The following is a 23893-nucleotide window of genomic DNA, read 5'->3' as shown; positions in this document are numbered from 1 at the left end:
GGTCGTTTTGACTTTTAGAACCCCGTTCCCTTAAATAAAACTCCCCGAGTATCTTTTTAATAATTTATAACTTTCGGAGATGGTTGGTTCGGGATTTGGATGTGTTTGGGTTGAAATCAGAACACTTGGTTTCTTAAGTTAACCTTAAAAGGTCAAGTTTGAATTCGGTCAATATTTTGAGAAAAAGACCTCGGAATCGGGATTTGATGGATCCAATAGGTTTGTAGGATAATTTCGTACTTGGACGTATGTTCGAATCGGGTTTTGGATAATCCGGGAGTGTTTTGGCGCTTAATAGTGAAAATCAACTATTTGAAGGTTTAAAGTTCTTTAAAATTGGTTTGGAGTAGATTTTTGAGTAATTGAAGTTTGTTTGGAATTTCGAGTTTGGGAATAGTTCTGTATAGTGATTTAAGACTTGCACGCAAAATTTCGTGTCATTCCGAGTAGTTTAAATATATTTCGGTGCATTGGAAGTAAATTAAAGAACTTGAAAATTTTAAGTTTGAATCAATTTAGTTTGGGGTATGATTCTTAGATTTGATATTGTTTTACACATTTCATGAGTTCGAGCAAGTCCGTTTTATAATTTCAAACCTGTTGGTATGTTCGGGCGGGGCCCCGGGGGCCCCGAGTGTTAATCGGACGAGGCTCGGATCAATTTTGGAATTTTGAAGAAGAGCTGAAGCCTCCTGCTTCTGGTACGTTCGCACCTGCGCTTGGACAGCCGCAGGTGCGACTCTCACAGATGCGAGGTTCATGTGCAGAAGCGAAAGAGAAGGGAGGTCTGCCATCGCAGGTGCGGAATCTCGGGCGCACCTGCGAACGCTCAGGTGCGAGCATTTTTTGCAGATGCGAGGCTTGGCAGGCGAGGAAAAACTCGCACCTGCGAGGCTTTTCCGCAGGTGCGAAAGCCGCAGGTGCGAAACCACTGCTTGGCAGAATGGTTAAAAATCGGGGCTCAGACATTTTGAGCCCATTTGTCCTCCATTTTCGAGCGATTTTCAGAGCTTTTGAGATGGGAGTTCAACTAACAACTTGGAGGTAAGTTAATTCTACACACCTTGAGTTAAATACATATATTATAGGTAGATTATAACTAGTAAATCTTAGAAATCAAAGATTTAGATAAAAAAAAACCTAGATTTTTATAAAAATGAGATTTTAACCACGAAAATAGTTATGGAATTGGGTAAAAATTATATATTTAAGTTCTTGAGATTATGGGTAACGTTTTCATCCGAAAATTTTCAGAATCCGAGCACGTGGGCCTGGGATAAATTTTAGGAATTTAACCATTTTGGATAAGGTAATTTATTTAATAGATAAATTTCGAATCATTTAGCATATATTAATTATTTTGTATAATATATGGATAGTTTTGGATTTTTGGCGTCGAATCGAGAATTCAATGCGACGTGGTAATCGAAAAGTGGACATTGAGACGAGGTAATTCTCTTGTCTAATCTTGTGAGAGGTAATTTACCCCATAGGAATTAAATTGAATAATTGTTGCTAATTGCGGGGGTTACGTACGCACGAGGTAACGAGAGTCCGTGCGTAGCTACTATTAATGCTAAAGTCCGGGTAGTTTAGGACTCAAAGTATGAACTACTTGTGCAAATTGTATTCTTTGTTTAATTAATATTAATTGATATATATATATGAATATATTGTGAATTGTTAGATAAAGATATTAAAGGATGGAAATCTCATATGTTTGATTTTCTGTTTAAATTAATTAATTGTTAAAAGAAATTATTCTTCCTCCCGAATTTATCTTATAATAAATATACTCTCCTTCCGGAGGTACATAAAAAAATGTCTTCCTTTCTTGTGGAGCGGGCCGAACGCCTCGGCAGGATAAATACATCTATGGATCGCGTCGTACGTCCCTCGGCAGTGTACACGACACTCTGGATCGGGTCGTACGTCCTCGGCAGAAATCGTGCTTAATAATAATAATTACACGATACCTTAATAGTTTATTTCAGTTTGTGAAGCTAATTGATAAATTGGAAATCTTTGAAATTTAATGAATTATTATTCCTGCTTGTTAAGGAATTATTGTTATTCCTGTAAATGAGACTAATTGATAAATTAAAAATTTGTTGAAATTGAATTGCAGCTTGTAAAGCTATTTGATAAATTGGAAGTTTTATTGAAATTGCATGATTTAATTAATAAATTAGAAAATTATTGCATTTGAAGGATTCTTATTATTTCTGCTAATTGAATAAAATTATTGTTAACTTTGTGAACCATGCTGATTCGAATAATTATAATTTATTCCAATTATTATTATTGACCCATAGTGAGTGTCAAAATCGGCTATCTCGTCTCTACCACTTCGAGATTAGGCTTGATACTTACTGGGTACACGTTATTTTCGTACTCATACTGCACTTGTTGTATATTTTATTGTGCAGGTACATATATGTATAGCGGCCTTGTGGGCGCAGAGGTGTGGTTAATAATTGTGGGGACATGGGTGAGCTGCATTCTATATTACGATCCGCAGCTAACAGAGTCTCCTTCAGAGTTATTATATTTTCCTGTCTAATTTGTATTCTGGACAGATGCTGTATTTTATTTTTAATTTCCTAGTAAATGCTCATGCACTTATGACACCGGTTTTTGGGAATGGTTGTGAATTGTTTCAAAATTTAGCTGCAAAAATATTTATCATTTACTCTATGAGTTTTATCTCTACAATTTTATTAAAGAAATATTTTTTTATTTCAAAAAATACTAAAATGGGTAATTAAGTTAATCGATTATGGTTGGCTTGCCTGACAGTGGTTTCCGGTGCCATCATGGCCTTTTTGAATTTTGGGTCGTGACAACATGGTATCAAAGCACTAGGTTCACGTAGGTCTCACGAGTCATGAGCAAGTCTAGTAGAGTCTTGCGGATCGGTATAGAGACGTCTGTGCTTATCTTCGAGAGGCTACAGGGTTGTTAGGAATATTTTTCTTTTTTATTCCTCATCATGCGATTCGATTCCTTTGAGGCTTATGCCTATATTTTCTTCCTATTCAATCTTATGCTACGTGAAGCGCTTGTTATACATTGAGGATCGAGGAAATTTTTAATGGTACTACATATGTAGTGCATGATGCTTCTACCTGTGTAATTAATTGGGCTATTGTCGTCGCCTTGTGGAAGGACGCTCTGTCATTTTAAGTTAAGTATCAGTACTACCTAAGGTTTTGAAATTTGGCATTGATTGTTACGACGATTTATGCGTTGTTATCGCACAGTGTTTATGAAATGGTAAAATGCCCGTCTATGTGTCATGGCAGTAAACGACTTGAAAGAAGATTTTCTCAGTACATGATTCATAGGTTCCATGTTTTAATTTCAGCGGAGAAAAGGCAATCGGACTATGAATGTTCAGGTTTGGAGTTGATGGAGTAACGAAGCTTGATATTTTTCGAGTGTGGTAGAGTTCTCACTTTTGATGTGGTGTCATCGCCTTGTAAAATGCATTAAGGTTCGCCAGTGTTATGGTTTTCTTTAACTCGCCTTCACGACGGGAATTGGTATAGGGGAAGCAGTCGTTAGAGATCGCGGTGCAGAGTGATTCAGGATCGAAGTAGCATTTCTGGTATTGTTGTCTCGAGAAGGATGATCGTCAGAAAGGTTTAAAGTTGGTAACGAGGTATTGGTTCAAGATCTACAGAGACGAATTTTGAGTTAAGGCAACAACTGGGCAGCGAAGGATAAGGAAGGACATGTGGAAGGTGCCTTGCAGTGGTTAGGTTCCGAAAAGGCCAAGTGTAAGAAAACAGAAGTCGAGTAGTTGTTTAAAGGAGAAGGGTTTGGCCAAAGTGGGAGAGTGGCAAAGTAGCATATCGGTTACGTGGTAGGATGATTACACGTCTTGAGGAAACGTTTGGAGTGATTTGGGATGTAGAATGGACAGTGACTAGGTCTACGGACTTAAGTTGTAATATTAGCCGCCACATTGAGGAAGATTGGATACAACAGGAGGGAGTTGCTTGATATGAAGAAGGATACAACATGACTTTGGATTGGAATGTATTGCCGCACCTTTAGCTGATGTCCATGAGGAGTGAACAGACTGATGCAGTTGGTGAATGAGCTTGGACTCAGGATGATCTACTGATTTCGTAGTAATTGCACCCAGTGCAGCGACGTTGGATTATGTCAGCTTGTAAATTCCACAGGTGGGTTATCTCTTGTGAGCAGGTTAGCGGTTGTGTGGTGTTGACGAAGCTTCTGCGAAGAATTCTATTGGCTACCCTGTAAGAGATTTAATATGTAAATGTGGCTAGTGGTTCAGAGTTTTTATTAAAGGTTAATAGAAGGATTTCGAGAAAATTTGGCGAGTTGCGTGTACAGGATCATGTCAACGATGAAGAAAGAATCTCGATGGATTCCAAAATTTTGTAATTGTAGCTTCAAGCTAAATGGGAGAGCCCCACCGTCTATGATTGGATTGCGTAGTGTCAACTTGTGCGGTTTCTGGTTATCGGTGTATTGGTGGGTCATTGCAACTAAGGAAAGAAAATATCAGTGGTAATTTGAGCAAAGTATTTGAGGAATGTGCGCCATATTTGGCCTCATTAATTCATATTCAGGTTTTTGGAAGACTCAGAGTTTATGCTTCGTATAGATGTAATGCACAGGAAAGTGAAATAGTCAGATGTTTCCTTGATAAAGTGTCCATGTGCTAGCAGGGCCTTGGAATTGATCATGTTTGGGAACAAATCAGAGCAAATGACTCTTAATAACGGTCCTAGTGGATTCAAAAATTTAAAGTGTGGTGTCTAAGGATCTCGAGTCTATAGTATGGTTGAGTATCGAGCTTTTGCAGCAGATTATGAAACGGGGCTTGGAGTACTCTAGGTTATCTTCAGGTTGTGGTGTAGCATTGGAAAAATGGAAGAAAATAACTTCGGATTCATAAAAGAAGTATCAGAATGTGTGTACCAGTTGAAGATGTAAAAAATGCGCACAAGAAGGGATATGAGATAATTAGTGGGTTTTGAAATAGCGTGGTCTCGTGAAATAAGGTCACTTGGGATGAGTGCGGATTTGAGTTCGTGATGTAATTAATGGAGCTATTATTATTTCTAAGGCAAGTTGAGAGTAAATTGAGAAAAGACGGATCGGCTAACAATGGTTGAATCGGCACGATGGTGGCAATGATCAGTTCCTTTAGCACATTGAATTATGCATGTGATTTGTGGCAGTACGTGCGAGGCTTGACGGTCGCCGTAATTGATTTTGTTTGGAAGAATTCAAGTATTATGACATGTTATGTGTAAAGGGATCCCAGAAGAGTTATGGTGGTGTAAACCACTACCTGAGGCTGGTATTTTCTACGAATATGGGAATTCAGTCACGTGTTGAAATGGTTCTTTTGAAATGAGTTAAGAAGAAGGTTTCTATATGATGAAATGTTTACCTATTAGTGGTTCGGGAGTTATGATGGAATTCTTGTACTCCTGCGTATTGGCGTGGTTAAGTGCAGTAAGTAGCATGGGATTCGAAAGTTGAGGATTTAAGATTTCGGTTCGGTGTTGACAAGGAGGTCATGAGCTCGGATGAGCAGGAAAGAGATTTATATGTTTAAAGTAAGATGGTATTATATTTGGAATCATCTAAGGTCGATGTCAAGTGTAAGAGACCTTGTGTATTGATTTGTGGATTCTTGATATGCTTCACAGCATTAGTGTAACCAGTAGCATGGATGTGCAGACTTGTTACCTGGCGCGGAAGGTCGTGGGAGCGTGTCTCATGGAAAGATTGTGTAAGAGTAACATGTAGTCACTTGATTGAGTGAAGATTGAAACCAAGTATGAAGATTGTGGTAATATCGCTGAATCGAGAATTTATGCCTGGAGGGCGCTTGGTTTATTTGGTTGTCGATTGTGGAAGTATTGTTCCGGTTATGATGGTTATTCTTGTATGTTATGGGGAAAAGGGTTATTATGGATACTTGAAAGGTTATTAGCCTAGTACGATGCGATCAGAATCGACTTGAGGTATGTGGATGGATTTGAATATGAATATGGGCTCTATATCAGGCCGGATGTGTTCATTTCAGCATAACCGCTCCCTATGGAGGAGTATTCTGACGTTGGATGTCGTTTCGTCGTCAGTTATTTCATGTAATACTATATTGTGCTGTGTGAGTTGCGAAACGGCTTGATAATTTTCTTATGTGTTGAGGTTCCGCATAGCGATGGTGTTATGTGAGCAGGATGACTCTCGAGATTCAGATCATATATCGCACCTTAGTTGTGCTTGAGTTTTGTAGCGTATGGCGTTGTCGGTCCTTCCAAGGATGGTATTATGCACTTAGCGTGCTTGTGTCTGATGTTCGGATATTTTGTAAGTAATGAGCATTCTAGCTCGGTAAGTATTTTCTTATAGATTCTTTTTGTGTGGATCAGGTTGCACGCCGCAACAGTGTGATGTTGAGTACAGTTCCCTATATTATATTTTGTGTGTTTTTGTGTCCCATTTTCTGGGGAAGGTTCATGACATTTTTTTTCCAGTTGTTTAATTAGTCACATGGGTTGAGTAATCCTCCCCATAGTCTGTTTTCCTTATGTATCGCAATCGAGTCCGTAGCTTATTAGCTCATTGTGGCGTCATATGAGACTTTTTGTCATGTCTAAGGTGGCTTATTGCCTGAGCAGCTTATACTAAGTGAGACGAGGTTATTGGATCCGGGATCAGTACGATCGGATTATATGAAGTATAATAAAGAGCAAATACCATTATTTGGTCCATAATGAGGCAATGGTTCTTGTCAGAAGGAGAAACTCAATAATTTGTTGACTCAACAATTGGTTATGAATTTCTATACATTTCTTCCATCGTGGAAGCAGTTCAAGAGTTGGAACAGGAATTATAGGTATCATGAGGTGTGTTGTGAACATCAGATTCGTGGAATTTTGGCTATCTTTATCGGAGGATGTTATTATAGTCATGTGAACGATGTGGTGCATGGTGTAAATTAAACAAAGGTATGCAATCCTGTATTGGTGTATCGTGTAGTGATTGATATGACATTCATAGGTTGGAAACAGGCATAGTGGAGAATTCTGGATGTTAGAATTGGGCTCTAAGGCTTATTTGCCTAAATAAAGGGGAGAATTTTCAGATTGGCTCGAGTTAATGTGCTTAACTGGGTGTGGTAGCACGGGTAGGTGCACGAGGTGTTAAATTTTAATTTTGGATAACTCCGGAACACTCCTTAGCAAGTTCGAGGACGAACGTATATTTAAGTGGGAGACGACCCAACTGGTCGTTTCGACTTTTAGAACCCCGTTCTCTTAAATAAAACTCCCCGAATATCTTTTTAATGATTTATGACTTTCAATGATAGTTGGTTCGGGATTTGGATGTGTTTGGGTTGAAATCGGAATACTTGGTTCCTTAAGTTAACCTTAAAAGGTCAAGTTTGACTTCGGTCAACATTTTGAGAAAACGACTTCGGAATTTGGATTTGATGGTTCCAATAGGTTCGTATGATAATTTTGGACTTGGGCGTATGTTCGAATCGGGTTTTCGATAACCCGGGAGCGTTTTGGCGCTTAATAGTGAAAATCAACTATTTGAAGGTTTAAAGTTCTTTAAAATTGGTTTGGAGTAGGTTTTTGAGTAATTGAAGTCTGTTTTGAATTCCGAGTTTGGGAATAGTTCCGTATAGTGATTTAAGACTTGCACGCAAAATTTTGTGTCATTCCGAGTAGTTTAAGTATATTTCGGCGCATTGGAAGTAAATTAAAGAACTTGAAAATTTTAAGTTTGAATCAATTTGGTTTGGGGTATGATTCTTAGATTTGATGTTGTTTTACACATTCTGTGAGTTTGAGCGAGTCCGTTTTATGATTTCAAACTTGTTGGTATAGTGTTAACCGGACAAGGCTCGGATCAATAGTTGGAATTTTGAAGAAGAGCTGAAGCCTTCTGCTTCTGGTACATTCGCACATGCGCTTGGACAGCCGCAGGTGCGACTCTTGCAGATGCGAGGTTTATGCGCAGAAGCGAAAGAGAAGGGGAGGTTTGCCATCGCAGGTGCGAAATCTCGGGCGCACCAGCGAACGCGCAGGTGCGAGGCTTGGCAGGCGAGGGAAAACTCGCACCTGCGAGGCTTTTCCGCAGGAGCGAAAGCCGCAGGTGCGATACCCCTTCCGCAGGTGCGAAACCACTGCTTGGCAGAATGGTTAAAAATCGGGGTTCATACATTTTGAGCCCATTTTTACTCCATTTTCGAGCGATTTCAGAACTTTGGAGATGGGAGTTCAACTAACAACTTGGAGGTAAGTTAATTCTACACACCTTGAGTTAAATACATAGATTATAGGTAGATTATAACTAGTAGATTTAGATGAAAAACCTAGATTTTTATAAAAATTAGATTTTAACAACGAAAATAGTTATGAAATTAGGTAGAAATTATATATTTAACTTCTTGAGATTATGGGTAACTTTTTCATCCGAAAATTTCCAGAATCCGAGCACGTGGGTCCGTGGTGAATTTTAAAAATTTTACCATTTTAGATAAGGTAATTTATTTAATAGATAAATTTCGAACCATTTAGCATATATTAATTATTTTGTATAATATTTGGATAGTTTTGGATTTTTGGCGTGGAATTGAGAATTCAACGTGACGTGGTAATCGGAAAGTGGACTTTGAGACGAGGTAAGTCTCTTGTTTAATCTTGTGAGGGGGAAATTACCCCATAGGGATTAAATTAAATAATTATTGCTAATTGCGGGGGCTACGTACGCACGAGGTGGCGAGAGTCCGTGCGTAGCTACTATTAATGCTAAAGTCCGGGTAGTTTAGGACTCAAAGCATGAGCTACTTGTGCAAATTGTATTCTTTATTTAATTAATATTAATTGATATGTGTGAATATATTGTGAATTGTTAGATAAAGATATTAAAGGATGGAAATCTCATATGTTTGATTTTCTGTTTAAATTAATTAATTGTTAAAAGCAATTATTCTTCCTCCTGAATTTATCTTATAATAAATATACTCTCTTTCCGGAGGTACATAAAAAAATATCCTCCTTTCTTGTTGAGCGGGCCGAACGCCTCGGCAGGATAAATGCATCTATGGATCGCGCCGCACGTCCCTCGTCAGTGTACACGACACTCTGGATCGGGTCGTACGTCCTAGGCAGAAATCGTGCTTAAGAATAATAATTACACGATACCTTAATAGTTTATTTCAGCTTGCGAAGCTAATTGATAAATTAAAAATCTTTAAAATTTAATGAATTATTATTCGTGCTTGTTAAGGAATTATTGTTATTCCTGTAAATGAGACTAATTGATAAATTGAAAATTTGTTGAAATTGAATTGTAGCTTGTAAAGCTATTTGATAAATTGAAAGTTTTATTGAAATTGCATGATTTAATTAATAAATTGGAAAATTGTTGCATTTGAAGGATTCTTATTATTTTTGCTAATTGAATAAAATTATTGTTAACTCTGTGAACCATGCTGAATTGAATATTTATAATTTATTTTAATTATTATTATTGACCCATAGTGAGTATCAAAGTCGGCTATCTCGTCTCTACCACTTCGAGATTAGGCTTGATACTTACTAGGTACACGTTGTTTTCGTACTCATGCTGCACTTACTGTACATTTTATTGTGCAGGTACATATATGTATAGCGGCCTTATGGGCGCAGAGGTGTGGTTAATAATTGTGGGGACATGGGTGAGCTGCATAGTATATTACGATCCGTAGCTAACAGAGTCTCCTTCAGAGTTATTATATTTTCCTGTCTAATTTGTATTCTGGACAGATGCTGTATTTTATTTTTAATTCCCTAGTAAATGCTCATGCACTTGTGACACCGGGTTTTGGGAATGGTTGTGAATTGTTTAGAAATTTAGCTGCAAAAATATTTATCATTTACTCTATGAGTTTTATCTCTATAATTTTATTAAAGAATTCTTTTTTATTTCAAAAATACTAAAATAGGTAATTAAGTTAATTGATTATGGTTGGCTTGTCTGAGAGTGGTGTCCGGCGCCATCACGACCTTTTTGGATTTTGGGTCGTGACAATATAGATAGTTGTCACGACCCAAACTAACCTCTGTCGTGATGGCACCTATCGTGGAACTAGGCAAGCCGACTCATTTCCAAAACAAACCGATATATTTTCATTTCAAAGATAATTTCAAGGTTATTTAACATAAAACCTCCATTTAAAGAGTTCAAATTAAAGAAAAACAGAAGTGCGAAAAAGAAAAGCCCGACATCTGGGTGTCACTAGTCATGAGCATCTACTACAAACTGTCTAACAATATCAAGGCTAACTCAGCCTGGAAAGTAACTAAATACAACTAGAGGAAGATAAGAGGGAGAAGAGCAGGGGCTGCGATCGCCAAACAACTACCTTGCTATCTCCAAGAAAATCTGCAACCAGAACACTCAATAACCGCTAATGTGTCCAGCTACACCTGAATTTGCACACAAGGTGCAGGGAGTAACGTGAGTATGCTAACTCAGTAAGTAACAATAATAAATAAAGATTGAGCAGTAGTGACGAGCAATAAAGCACAACATGCTTTAAAAATCAGTGTTTGAATCAAATCATCTCGTTTAAACTCGGTTCCAGTAAAAAAAATCATTTAAAGATATTTTTCCAACAGTTTTTCAAACAAAGGCTCAATACAAAGGTGAGCAAAAAATGATGAAATCATAAACAGCCCATCGGGCAAAACATCACTCATATACAGCCCCTCGGGCTAACCTCACAGTCACTCGTGCCACTCGGGCATACCTCACAATCACTCTTGCCACTCGAGCATACCTCACAATCACTTATACCTCCCAGCCACTCAGCACTCGCACTCAGTAGGTACCTGCGCTCACTGGGGGTGTGTACAGACTCCGGAGGGGCTCCTTCAGCCCAAGCGCTATAATCTGCACGGACAACTCACGTGCTATAATAATAAAGTATGCTGCAGGCGGGAAGCCCCGATCCACACTCATCCTCACAAATCAGGCCCTCGGCCTCACTCAGTCATAAATATGCTGCATGCAGGCAGCTCCGATCCACACTCATCCTTACAAATCAGGCCCTCGGCCTCACTCAGTCATATATATGTTGCAGGCGGGCAGCCCCGATCCACACTCATCCTCACAAATCAGGCCCTAGGCCTTACTCAGTCATAAATATCTCAAACCACTCGGGCATTTCAGTAAAACAGGGCATTCGGCCCAAAACATTTATATGCATCAAAATAGAGTCATAAAACTAAGTTATGCGGTAAACGAATATAAACATGACTGAGTATAGATTTTCAATCGAAAACAGTGAGAGGATGGTAAGAAACAACCCCTAAGGGTCCAAACAGCATTGGCGCAAGGCCCAAACATGGCATTCAGCCCAAGTTACAGAAATTCTTTCTAAAACATATAAGTATCAAATGGTTTCAACAAAGTATGCAACTTTACAGTTGCTACGGGACGGACCAAGTCACAATTCCCCAATAGTGCACGCCCACACGTCCGTCACCTAGCATGTGCGTCACTTCAAAATAGTAGAATGATACGAAATCCAGGGTTTCATACCCTCAGGACCAGATTTACAATCGTTACTTACCTCAAACCGCGAAATTCTTATTCTGCAATGTCCTTTCCTCGTGAATTTGTCTCTAAACGCCTCGAATCTGGTCATAAATAATTCGTTTCAGTCAATAAAATTCATTGGAATTAATTCCACAAGATAATAATGATTTTCTATAAAAATCCGAAAATTAGCTCAAAAATTGCCTGTGGGGCCCACGTCTCGGAACTCGACAAAAATTACAAAATCCGAAAACCCATTCAACCACGAGTCTAACCATATCAATTTTACATAAATCCGACTCCAACTCGACCCTCAAATCTTCAATTTAAACCAAGAGGGTTTTCAAATTTTTCCCAACTCAATTCACCAATTAAATGATAAAACAACCATGAATTCGAGTAATTTAATCAATATTGAGTTAAGAACACTTACCCCGTTATTTTCTCTGAAAATCACCCAAAATCGCCTCAATTCCGAGCTCCAAATCACCAAAAACTACAGAACTTAAACTCACTGCCCAGACTTTTATTCTTCACGAACGCGGTCAGTGCCTCGCGTTCGCGAAGCACAAAATAACTCTCGTCCAAATTCCTCCTTCGCGAACGCGACATCACCCTCGCGTTCGTGAAGCACAAAATGCCTCTGCCTCAATGCCTTTTACGCGAATGCGTTCAACCCATCGCGAATGCGATGCTTCGTTTCCCCCTCACTACGCGAATGCGACACCCCTCCTACGCGAACGCGTAGATCAATTGCCTGGGGGGTCTTCGGATGCTTTCTCTCTTCTTCGCGAACGCGTAACACCTCTCGCGTTCGCGATGCACACCCAGCCCACCCTTCGCGAACGCGTGCTTCTCTTCGCGAATGCGAAGAGCAAATATTTCCAGTCTCCCAGTTCCTCTACGCGAACGCGAGGCTCCACTCGCGAATGCGATAAAGGAAACCAGATGGTGCATCAGAAAAATTCCAGCAGAGTTCCAAGTCCAAAATCCAACCCGTTAACCATCCGAAACTCACTCGAGCCCCTCGGGACCTCAACCAAATATACCAAGTTCTAAAACATCATACGAATTTAGTCGAACCCTCAAATCACCTCAAACAACGCTAAAATCATGAATTACACCCCAATTCATGCCTAACGAACTTTGAAATTTTTAATTTCTACAAACGACTCCGGAACCTATCAAATCACGACCGATTGACCTCACATTTTGCACACAAGTCATAAATGACATAACAGAGGTATTCCAATTTTCAAATCGGATTCCGACCCCGATATCAAAAAGTCAACCCCCGGTCAAACTTTTCAAAAATTAAACTTTCGGCATTTCGAGCCTAAATCCTCTACGGACTTCCAAATAATATTTCGGACACGCTCTTAAAACCAAAATCACCATACGAAGCTATTGGAATCATCAAAATTCAAATCCGAGGTCGTTTACATATAGGTCCATATATGGTCCACTTTTCTAACTTAAAATTTTTAATTATGAGACTAAGTGTCTCATTTCACTTCGAGTTCCTTCCGGACCCGAACCAACTAACCCGATATAACATAATATAGTTGAACAACACAAAAAGAAGTAGAAATGGGGAAAACGGGGTTATAACTCCCGAAATGGCCGGCCGGGTCGTTACAATAGCTAACTGAGTTTGTCGAGCTATGGTTTTGTAAAGATTTACACTGGTGATTAATAAAAAAGTTCGTTACCAAAAAAAAAAAATAGAGTTCACACTAAATAAAATAGTCATTTAATTATTTTTTCTAATATTTAGGATCTTAAAATTCATTAATTTTTTTTTATATCTTTTCTTATTTAAACTAGGTATCTAAAATTTAGGACTTTAAAATTGTACCTTAAATAAATGTGTAAAGAGTCTTTATTTGGACGATAGTATAAAATCTATAGACGCCTTTTGAAATAGCGTTTACGTGGCAATTGGAAATTGACATCCTAATAGTACTCTAATTGTTTTCATGATGGACAAAATAATTTTTTAACATCAATGAGTAATTTTGTTGAAGAACAATTTTACTTCACTTAGTATTTACAATAAACTATATTAATTATTCAAATTATGTGATAAATTATATGAGACTAAAATTAAAAACTGCTAATATATAGGAAAATAATGTTTCTCTTTTCTTTTAATTTTATCTTCTTCAATCAATCTAGACTATTATAAAAGTACGAAACTTCAACGAAAAATTGACCTACCTTTTAATCATTTAAAAATAAATATCACATTAAATAAAATTATCATTTAGTTTTTTTTAAATAATATTTAGAACATTAAGATTAACTAAAGTTTTGACTATTTTATCTTTTTTGTTTGAACTATATAAGAACTCCTAATATTAGGAATACAGTTACAGTGAAATTACTTATATAAGTCGGATAAATTATTTTTCACAAGAACTCATAATTTTAAAGATTGTTATTTCAAGATACCAAGAGACGAAAACGTAAAGCAGATTGTACAAAAATCACATTCAAGAGCTCACTATTATTTTTAGATTGCTAAAATTTTAAAAATTTAAAGTTGGTAATGTTAAAAATATTAGCTATGTCAAACTATACTTTTATAAGAAAATGTTAATAAATACTTTTCAAAAGTGTTGTCATAGAGTTTCGTGGTCGCTCATAGTGTTAATAAATCTATTTACCGGATAGATTTTATATGTAATTGTAAACAAATATCAAATTATTGATATGCGGTTAGCTCATATTACCCATCACTATTGAGCAAAGTGAAGTACCAGCCTTTATTAGTATGTATAATCTCTTTATCATGATAATGATCGAATCCACCTAGAAAGGATGTCATGAGAATCTAAATATATCCCAAGTGAAAGTCCAAAATAAGGTATTTGTAGAGCATTGATCTTCTTTTATAAAGTTGGATAAATGTGATTAACGTTCATTATTTTTTTTAAGGAATTTGAATTTTTAAAATTTTATATTAAATAATTCAGATACTTTTGTGAATAATATATATGTAATTTTTATAATATATAATTCATTGATATAAAATACACGTGCAACGCGCGTACTTTAAGACTAGTCTATATTATTATAAAAGCACGAATATTAGAATACTAAATGTTGATCGACGAAAATATCCTCGAAATATTGACGGACATTTATGCCCTTACAAAATTAAATCAATCGTTCAAAGAACTAACTTGATTTGGATAGAACAGGGAATATTGAAATTTTAAAATCAACTAAGGTTTTATCTCTATGGATACTTTTTTGCTGTGGGACTCTAAATTTGAATAGGAGTGGTGTTTTGGTTATACATTGTCAATTTGAAGAGAAATACATTACGTTATCTATGCTATAACTTTTTGTGCTTTATATTGTTATCCTATGGTGTGGCTACTGGAGAATAAACCTCTTAGAATGAATATTCCTTATAGTATTTCTTTTCTACTATCTAACTTTTACATATGCTATCTTGTAGTTATTGTGATTAGTATTCTTGGAAGAAATTTCAAAAGTTTGACTCTTAGTTAACAAGGTAAGTTTAATCTCTTTTCATTTATTTTTTTCACTTTTACGGTATTTAATAATTTCATGTGGTAAGTACTATTTGCTTTTACATGTTCATGTATTGTTAGATTTATACATGATATAATATTTTTCGTTGGTTTAGATATGTAATTGTATTTTGTATATCGATATGTGATACTATGTTTAAATAGAGATTAAGATTTTGCCGTGAGTTACTTAGATTTTTCTTGTGTGTTTCTTCGATATGTTTCATTCGTTCCACATTAAACATATTTATTTTAACTGAATTAATTTTATGTCTCCTAATACATACTTTAGTTAAGGCATCTTCTACACCTATGACACCAAATTCTAAACATCCTTTGATCAGTTGCACTTTATATATTATTTTTATGAGTTGAGAATATAATATATGGATTGTTAAGGTTAATCTTAGATATTGTCTATAATTGATCAAGGGAAAATAATGAGAAAAGAATAAATGGGATCCTTTATGAGGTGTGAAATGTTTAAAGTGCGAAATTTTAATCAATAAAAATATTCATGAAATTTAATGATTACAAGTTCCTAATGCTATCGTCATTTTTTTTCAATTGTTGATTTTGCAATGTTTTCTTTTAAAACAACTTTAATTTTTGTTTGGAAACTCGATTTTGTGTTCCCTGTAAGTTTTTAACCCTTTTTAATAACAATAAGATCTAGAAGAGAAATAAATTTTTTCACCATAATCTTCTGTTTAAACAAGAATTTCAGGGGAACATTAGATGGTCGTATTACCGTACTCCTAATCTAAAGTATCTCTAGACCAACATCTCAATTGTTTTCCTTTAGTATATTATTGAGGCATTCTTACAGTTTGTTAACTATTGTATACGGTCAAAATCATGCTTACTCGATTTTGTATGGTTAATCGAGACCAGGGTGGCAGACCGAGGTTCAATCCCAAGTTATATTGGATCGTTGCATGAATAAATATTGCCTAGCTCGCGATTCAGGGATCGATCGAGATCGAGACCAGCTAAGGTCGAGACCGAGAAGGATAGGGATCAAGCAAAATTGAAGGAAGCCTACTAAGTCGAATAACAAAAAGCCGAGGAATACGTGACCGGGCGAGGATTGTGTCACGACCCATGATCCAACTAGTCGTGATGGCACCTAACCCAACCCGTTAGGTAAGCCAATTATCCACTATCCAATTCCAATGTAATTTAACAAGACAATTAAGTAAAAGAAAATATCTAAATCTTATACATTCCCCAAGGACTGGTAGTACAAATCATGAGCTTCTAAGAATAGAATATATAAAGATGGTATGAAGTAAATACATCATCTGTTTGAAAAGTACATAAACAGAGTTTTATGAATCTAAGGCTACCATAAACAAGAGGCAGTAACAACCGAAATGCAGGTACATCTTCAGATCCAGCTTCCAACGAACACGGCAACATCAGCAGCCAACATCTGCATGCAAGGTGCAGAAGTATAGTATGAGTACAACCGACCACATGTACTCAATAAGTAACAAACCTAACCTTAGGTTGAAAGTAGTGACGAGCTTGTACCAAGGTCAAAGTCCAACTCCCATAAGCAACAACAGTTCATAACAACATAAAGTAAGTAATAAAAGAAGTAACCCAGAGATAAAATGCTCAGCTTAATCATAATTTTTAAAAATAGTTCTGCCTCTCAAGTGTATCAGTGAAAACTCAAGTTTTTTACCGAAGTTGCCAAAAAAAATATTAGTAAGTTTGAAAAAAGTAATTTTTTCAAAAAAAATTATTTCCATAATAAATAAGATGTTTCATTTTCTTTCCAGATAGCCAGTGAAAAATGCATCACTATGCCCATATGCCAATATGTGTGAGAAATCATGAATGACGTGATACCGTACAATATGAGAAAAAACGCATCTCTATGCATGTATGTCAAATGTGCATGTCAATGCGATGCAACTCAGTGATAAAACCATATGCATACTCTCAAAATATCATTTCACTCAGTCCTCCGAGTCACTCAGACCTCACATTCACTCAGTCCTTACAGTCACTCAGTCCTCATATTCACTCAGTCCTCACAATCGCTCGGCACTCGACACTCACACTCAGTAGGTACCTGCGCTCACTGGGGGTGTGTACAGACTCCGGAGGGGCTCCTTCAGCCCAAGCGCTATAATCTGCATGGACAACTCACGTGCTGCACGGACAACTCACGTGCTATAATAATAAAGTATCTGGATCTGCACGGACAACTCACGTGCTATAATAAGCCAATCTAGCCTGTTGCGGCATGCAGCCCGATCCCATAATAATAAAGTATATAAAGTCAATATGGCCTACTACGGCGTGCAGCCCGATCCCATAAGCATCCTCATAATCAGGCCCTCGGCCTCACTCAGTCATCAATCTCTCCAGTCTTTCGGGCTCACAAAGTCATGAAAATCAGCCCAAAAATAATGATGTGATGAATCAATAAATAGCAACAGAGACTGAGAGATGATATGAAATGAATGAATATAACTGAGTATGAAATTGCAATATAAGCAAACAACTCAACAGCAGTAACGAGCTCAATGGGTCCCAACAGTATAAACGTGTAGCCTAGAAATAGTTTCTAACATGGATCACAACTCAATAGCTCTAGTACGTAGAGATTTTCATGATTTCAGATAAGTTCTGGTAATTACACAGTACCACAGAATTAACGGAGTCACAGTTCACACGGTGCACGCCCACACGCCCGTCACCTAGCATGTGCGTCACTTCAACACCAAATACATAACACGTATATTCAGGGTTCATACCCTCAACTCCAAGATTAGAAGAGTTACTTACCTTGAACAAGACGAATCCAATGTCGAGCAAGCTAAATAATGCTCCAGAAATTCCATTATGCGCGTATTATTTTCTGAATGGCTCGAATCTAGCCACAACTAATTTGATTCAGTCCACACAATTATAGGAATTAATTCCATATCAAAATACTAATATTTTTCCATAAAATCTGAAATTACACTCCAAAAATCACCCGTGAGACCCATGTCTTGGATACGATGAAACTTACAAAATTCGATAACCCATTCAATAACGAGTCCAACCATACTAGTTTCACTCAAATCCGACTTCGAATCGACATTTAAATCCCAAAAATTCATTTTATAAAATTTCTAGAATTTTTCCCAAATTTACATCTCAAACTACTAATTGAATGGTGAAAAAAATGATATATTCATGTATGTTAACCAAATCCGAGTTAGAATTACTTAACCCGATGAATTTCTTGAAAATCCCATGAAACATCGCCACAAACCGAGCTCCCAAAGTCCAAATATGAAATAATACCCAAACCCTCAGTTTTATAATACACAATCTGACCCCTCATTGTACTGACCGCACAATTTTTGTGCGGTCCGCACATTCCAGGTTCTGCGGTCGCACTCCAAATTGTGCGGCCACACTTCAACACTCTGCACTACCAAGCTTCAGTAAAACACCCATAACTTTCTGTAAAAATATCGAAATGATTAATTCTATACTTTTATGGAAACTAGATTCAAAGGGCTACAACTTTTGTTTTTGAATCATCTCCAAATTTGTTGTGGATTAAAAGATATAAGCCTCCAAAGTCAGACCATCGAACCTGCAGAATCCCTGAAGTGCGGCCGCAAACAAAATTGTGCGATCAGCATTTTTCTTCTGCGGTCCGCACATTTTCATCTGCTGCAGCACTTTTTCATCTGCTACAACACTCAAAAATGTGCCTCAGCACATGAAATTGTGTGGTCCGCACTTTCAACATTCCAGAACTACATCAGAGTGCCGAAATGTCCGGACATCGCTCAAAGATCACTCCGAAACTCACCGAGCCACTCGGGATCCTGTTCAAATATACCAACAAGTTCCATAATATAACATGGACCTACTCGAGGCCTCAAGTCACATCAAACATCGAATCGCACCTCAAATCAAAATCTATGAATTTTGAACTTTCAAATTCTATATCTTGTGCCGAAGTCGTTTACATTCCGGAGTCATTTACACATAAGTCAACATCTGGTTACTATTTTAACTTAAGCTTTAAACCTTAGAACTAAGTGTTCCAATTCATTCCAAAACCTCACCGGACCCGAACCAATTAACCCGGTAAGTCACAAAATAATTGTAAATCATAAATTGAGCAGTAAATGGGGAAACGGGGTTGTAATACCCAAAACGACCGGTCGGGTTGTTACAGATTGTGGCAGAGATCTCGGCATATATCAAGTCAAGACTAGTTGATTAGCCAATCAGAAGATTTCCTTCTGTATTTAGAATTGTACCATATGTAGAACCCCTCTACTATATAAAGGGGGATTTCAATCATTTTGTAGGGAGGGATCCACGCATAACAAAGCAATATATTACGTTTTCTCTCTTAAGCTCTTTTATTCAGTTGTTCAGTTCTTGCTTCTCAATAATATACTCAGTTGGTTCGAAGGCGACCTAGCTCGAGGGCCAAAGTTGCCCGTTACATTGGTTTGCTTCATTTTATAGTTAGTTTCTAACTTCAATTCTTATATTTCTCAGTTTGTGCCAAGTGAAATCATATATCCTTATAACCACTTACAAATTTAATTGTTATCCGATTTTAAGGGTAAACAGTTTGGCACTCACCGTGGGGCTAAGGATAATAATGATTGCATGGTGCTAATTTTCATAACACACATTGCTTTACATTTGTTCTTGTAAGCATTTTTTATTTCAGGATCAGATGTCGAACTCCCAAGCAGTACCCACACACATCGACAATGGTCTTGGTTTTCATGGCAAAAACGACAACGTAGCCACCCCAGTAAACAAAGTGCCTCCAGTTGATCTCGAAGGAGTACCAGTTGCAGACCCCATCGACGTCAGTTCCCATGTTTCCCCGAATGCAAATCTAAGCGTCGACCCCAAAAATAGCATTCGCAGAGACGTTCTATCAACCGGTCAGAACGTACAAGGCGGCGAAGAAGGTGAAATCAGCCTTCGAATAATATTTGAAATGTTGCAGGCTCAACACGTTGCAATAGCACAACTCCAAAATCATAACCACGCACCGAAATGTGAATGAGTCAAGGACCGACCCCGCTATCTTGATGTCACGACCCAAAATCTCACCTGTCGTGATGGCGCCTATCTCGAAACTAGGCAAGCCGTTAATGCCACTAAACCACAATTTCTTTTAAGTTTGAAAATATAATATTTAAATACAATACAAAATCTCCCAAATACAAATACGAACATTCCCCAAAACCTGGTGTCACTGAGTACATGAGCATCTAATATGAATACAAGTCTAGAAAATATAGTCTATAATAGTTTGATACCAAATACAGTATACAAGGATATAGAGAAGGAGAGACAAGGTCTGCAGAACACGGCAGCTACCTAAAAATCTCCCGAAAATCGACTGCACAAAATGATCAACACCCGCTATGTCCGGGAATACCTGGATCTGCACACGAAGTGCAGGGTGTAGTATGAGTACAACCAACTCAGTAAGTAATAAAAATAACTAAGGAACTGAAGATAATGACGAGCTATACAGTTATAGTTCACTTTCAGTAATTCCAGCAAAGAATAGACATGCTTTCAAATCCGGTAGTTTAAGTCAAATCAATTTTATACAATTCAATTTCATGTAACCCGGATATAAAATCATTCAGAGATTTCACAACAATGACATATAGCAACCAAGTGCAACAACAAATGCAAAGCAAGTACAGCCTCTCAAGCAATAGTCACTCAACTCATCACTCGGCTCTCAGCCCTCAGCACTCACACTCAATGGGTACCCGCACTCACTAGGGGTGTGTACAGACTCCGGAGGGGCTCCTATAGCCCAAGTGCCATAATCTGCACGGACAACTCACGTGCTGCACGGACAACTCACATGCTATAATATCCTGCACGGACAACTCACGTGCCATAATATCCTTACCTCACCGACAGGCCCTCGGCCTTACTCAGTCCTCAACCTCTCAAGTCTCTCGGGCTATAAGAAATCACAAAGATCAGCCCAAACAAAGATAACATAGTATATCAACAAATATCCAGAAAGACTGAGGTATAATACGCAAGAAAAATCATGACTGAGTACAAGACAACAATTAGCAAATAATTCAACAAGTACGCGGCCTCTACATGTCTCAACAGTACTATAACATAGCCTAAGCATGATTTATAGTCAAATTTCTTCAACACATAGAGATCATATAGCTAACAATAAATTATTCAACTTTACAGTTTTCCGGAATAGACCAAGTCATAATCCCCTCGATGCACGCCCACACGCCCGTCACCTAGCATGTACGCCACCTCCAAAATAATCACATGACACCAAAATCCGGGGTTTCATACCCTCAGGACCAGATTTATAATTGTTACTTACCTCAACCTGTGTAATCTTTTATTCCGCTATGCCCTTTCCACGAGAATTGGTCTCCGAAAGCCTCGTATCTAGCCACAATTAATTCGATTCAGTCAATACCAATAATTGTAATTAATTCCATAAGGAGATATTAATTTTTCCAATAAAATCTGAAATTAACTCAAAAATTGCCTGCGAGGCCCACGTATCAGAACCCGACAAAAGTTATAAAATATGAACGCTCCTCCAGCCACGAGTCCAACCATACAAATTTCACCAAAATCCGACACCAACTCGACCCTCAAATCTTCAATTAAAACCTATGAAGATTTCTACCATTTTCAACACAATCCTTACCCATTTGAACTTAACAATATTTCCACAACCTTATTAGTATGTATACATAATACTCTTACACCCAAGAATCATACTATAAATCACCCATATTTACTCCAAACCCGAAATTGAGGGATTGAGGAAAGAAACTCTTACCTCTTTGAAGCCCTAGCAAGATCCTTGTGAAATCTTCAAATCTTGAACAAGAATTGATGGATAAATGACTAAGTCTTCACTTTCTCTCTCTAAAATGCTCTCACCTCTCTCTAAAATATCAGATTTTGGCTCAAAAATGAGCTTCAAGGGCTATAAATCGAAGTTGGGTCGGGTCAAAAATTAGAAAGAATGGAAGCTCCAACGCAGTTATGCGATCGCATAACAAGTATGCAGTCTGCATACCGGCCGCATAATTTGGCCTTCAAAGCTGGGCGTTACTGACCCGGTCTGTGGTCATTATGCGGTCCGCATACTTGTTCTACGGTAGCATAATGCACCGCAAAACAGGTCTGCGGTCGCATAGTGCACCGCAAATTTTCCTCAAATCTTGCCCCTCTCCTGATCCACTTTGCGACCATTATGCGGTCCGTAGAATGATTTTGCGACCGCATAGTGGTCGCAGAAATGACCTTTTTCCGACAAAATTTTCCTTTACACATCGGTGCATTGTTCAACCCAAAAAGTCCAAGGCGCGGCTCGCAAGCTCGCAGCGAGAAATTTCTATAATCTTTGTACTAATTGATCTACCTCGGTACCACCAAACCTTAATTTCCTTAGCAAAATTTCTCCGGGGTCGTTACACATAAGTCAACATCTGGTCAACCTTTTTAACTTAAATTCTAAATGTTAGAACTAAGCACTCTAAATTATTTCAAAACCTCACCGAACCCAAACCAATTACCCCGGCAAGCCAAATAACAACTGTAATTCACAATTTGAGCAGTAAATAGGGGAACAGGATTGAAATAGTCAAAACGACCGGCCGGGTCGTTACACTTGAAAATGTTCGAGGAGCTGACAAAGAGAATTGAATCGGGGGAGAAGAAAATTGAAGCGAATGACAAAAAAGTGGAAACGCATAACTCCCGAGTTGATCAAATTTCGGGGGCACCACCGATTTTGAAGGGTTTGGATTCAAAGAAGTTCGTACAAAAGCCCCCCCCCCCAGCGCAGCTCCTAAGACCATTACGAAGAAATTCCGTATGCCAGAAATTCCCAAGTATAATGGAACTACCGACCCCAACAAGCATGTCACTTCTTACACATGCGCAATAAAGGGGAACGATCTAGAGGACGATGAGATCGAGTCCATACTGCTAAAGAAATTCAGAGAAACTTTATCAAATGGGGGGATGATATGGTACCATAATTTGCCACCTAACTCCAATGATTCTTTTGCCATACTCGCAGATTCCTTCGTCAAAGCACACGCCAGAGCAATAAAGGTCGAGACTAGAAAGTGGGACCTCTTCAAAGTAAAACAGAAAGAAAACGAGATGCTTAGAGAGTTCGTATCCCGGTTCCAAATGGAGCGTATGGATCTTCCCCCGGTCGCCGACAATTGGGTCGTTCAGGCTTTCACTCAAGGCCTAAACATACGAAGTTCGGTAGCCTCATAACAATTAAAGCAGAACTTGATCGAATATCCAGCTATAACCTGGGCCGATATGCATAATCGGTACCAGTCAAAGATTAGGGTCGAAGATGACCAGTTATGGACTCCTTCCAGGTCCGTCTATCCAAACAAGACCATCGACAGAGTTAAAAGGGATATCGATCGAGAACCACGGCCAAACAGAGATTGATATCAGCCATACGGTGGAGATCGGAGAAACAACGGGCCTGGACATAACCCAGTTCGAATTGATAGAAGAAATGATCAAGGACAGAGCTCTCGAGGGCTCATGAGTAAGAGCGGTTTCGACAAGAATGTCGAACCCAAAGAAGCACCACGACTATCGGAATACAACTTCAATATTGATGCATTAGCTATTGTATCGGCCATTGGGCGCATCAAAGACACCAGGTGGCCCCAACCTCTGCAGACTGATCCGGCCCA

The sequence above is a fragment of the Nicotiana tabacum genome, chromosome 13 (assembly GCF_000715075.1).
Source record: "Nicotiana tabacum cultivar K326 chromosome 13, ASM71507v2, whole genome shotgun sequence".
NCBI lineage: Eukaryota > Viridiplantae > Streptophyta > Magnoliopsida > Solanales > Solanaceae > Nicotiana > Nicotiana tabacum.
This window is presented reverse-complemented; position numbering follows the sequence as displayed.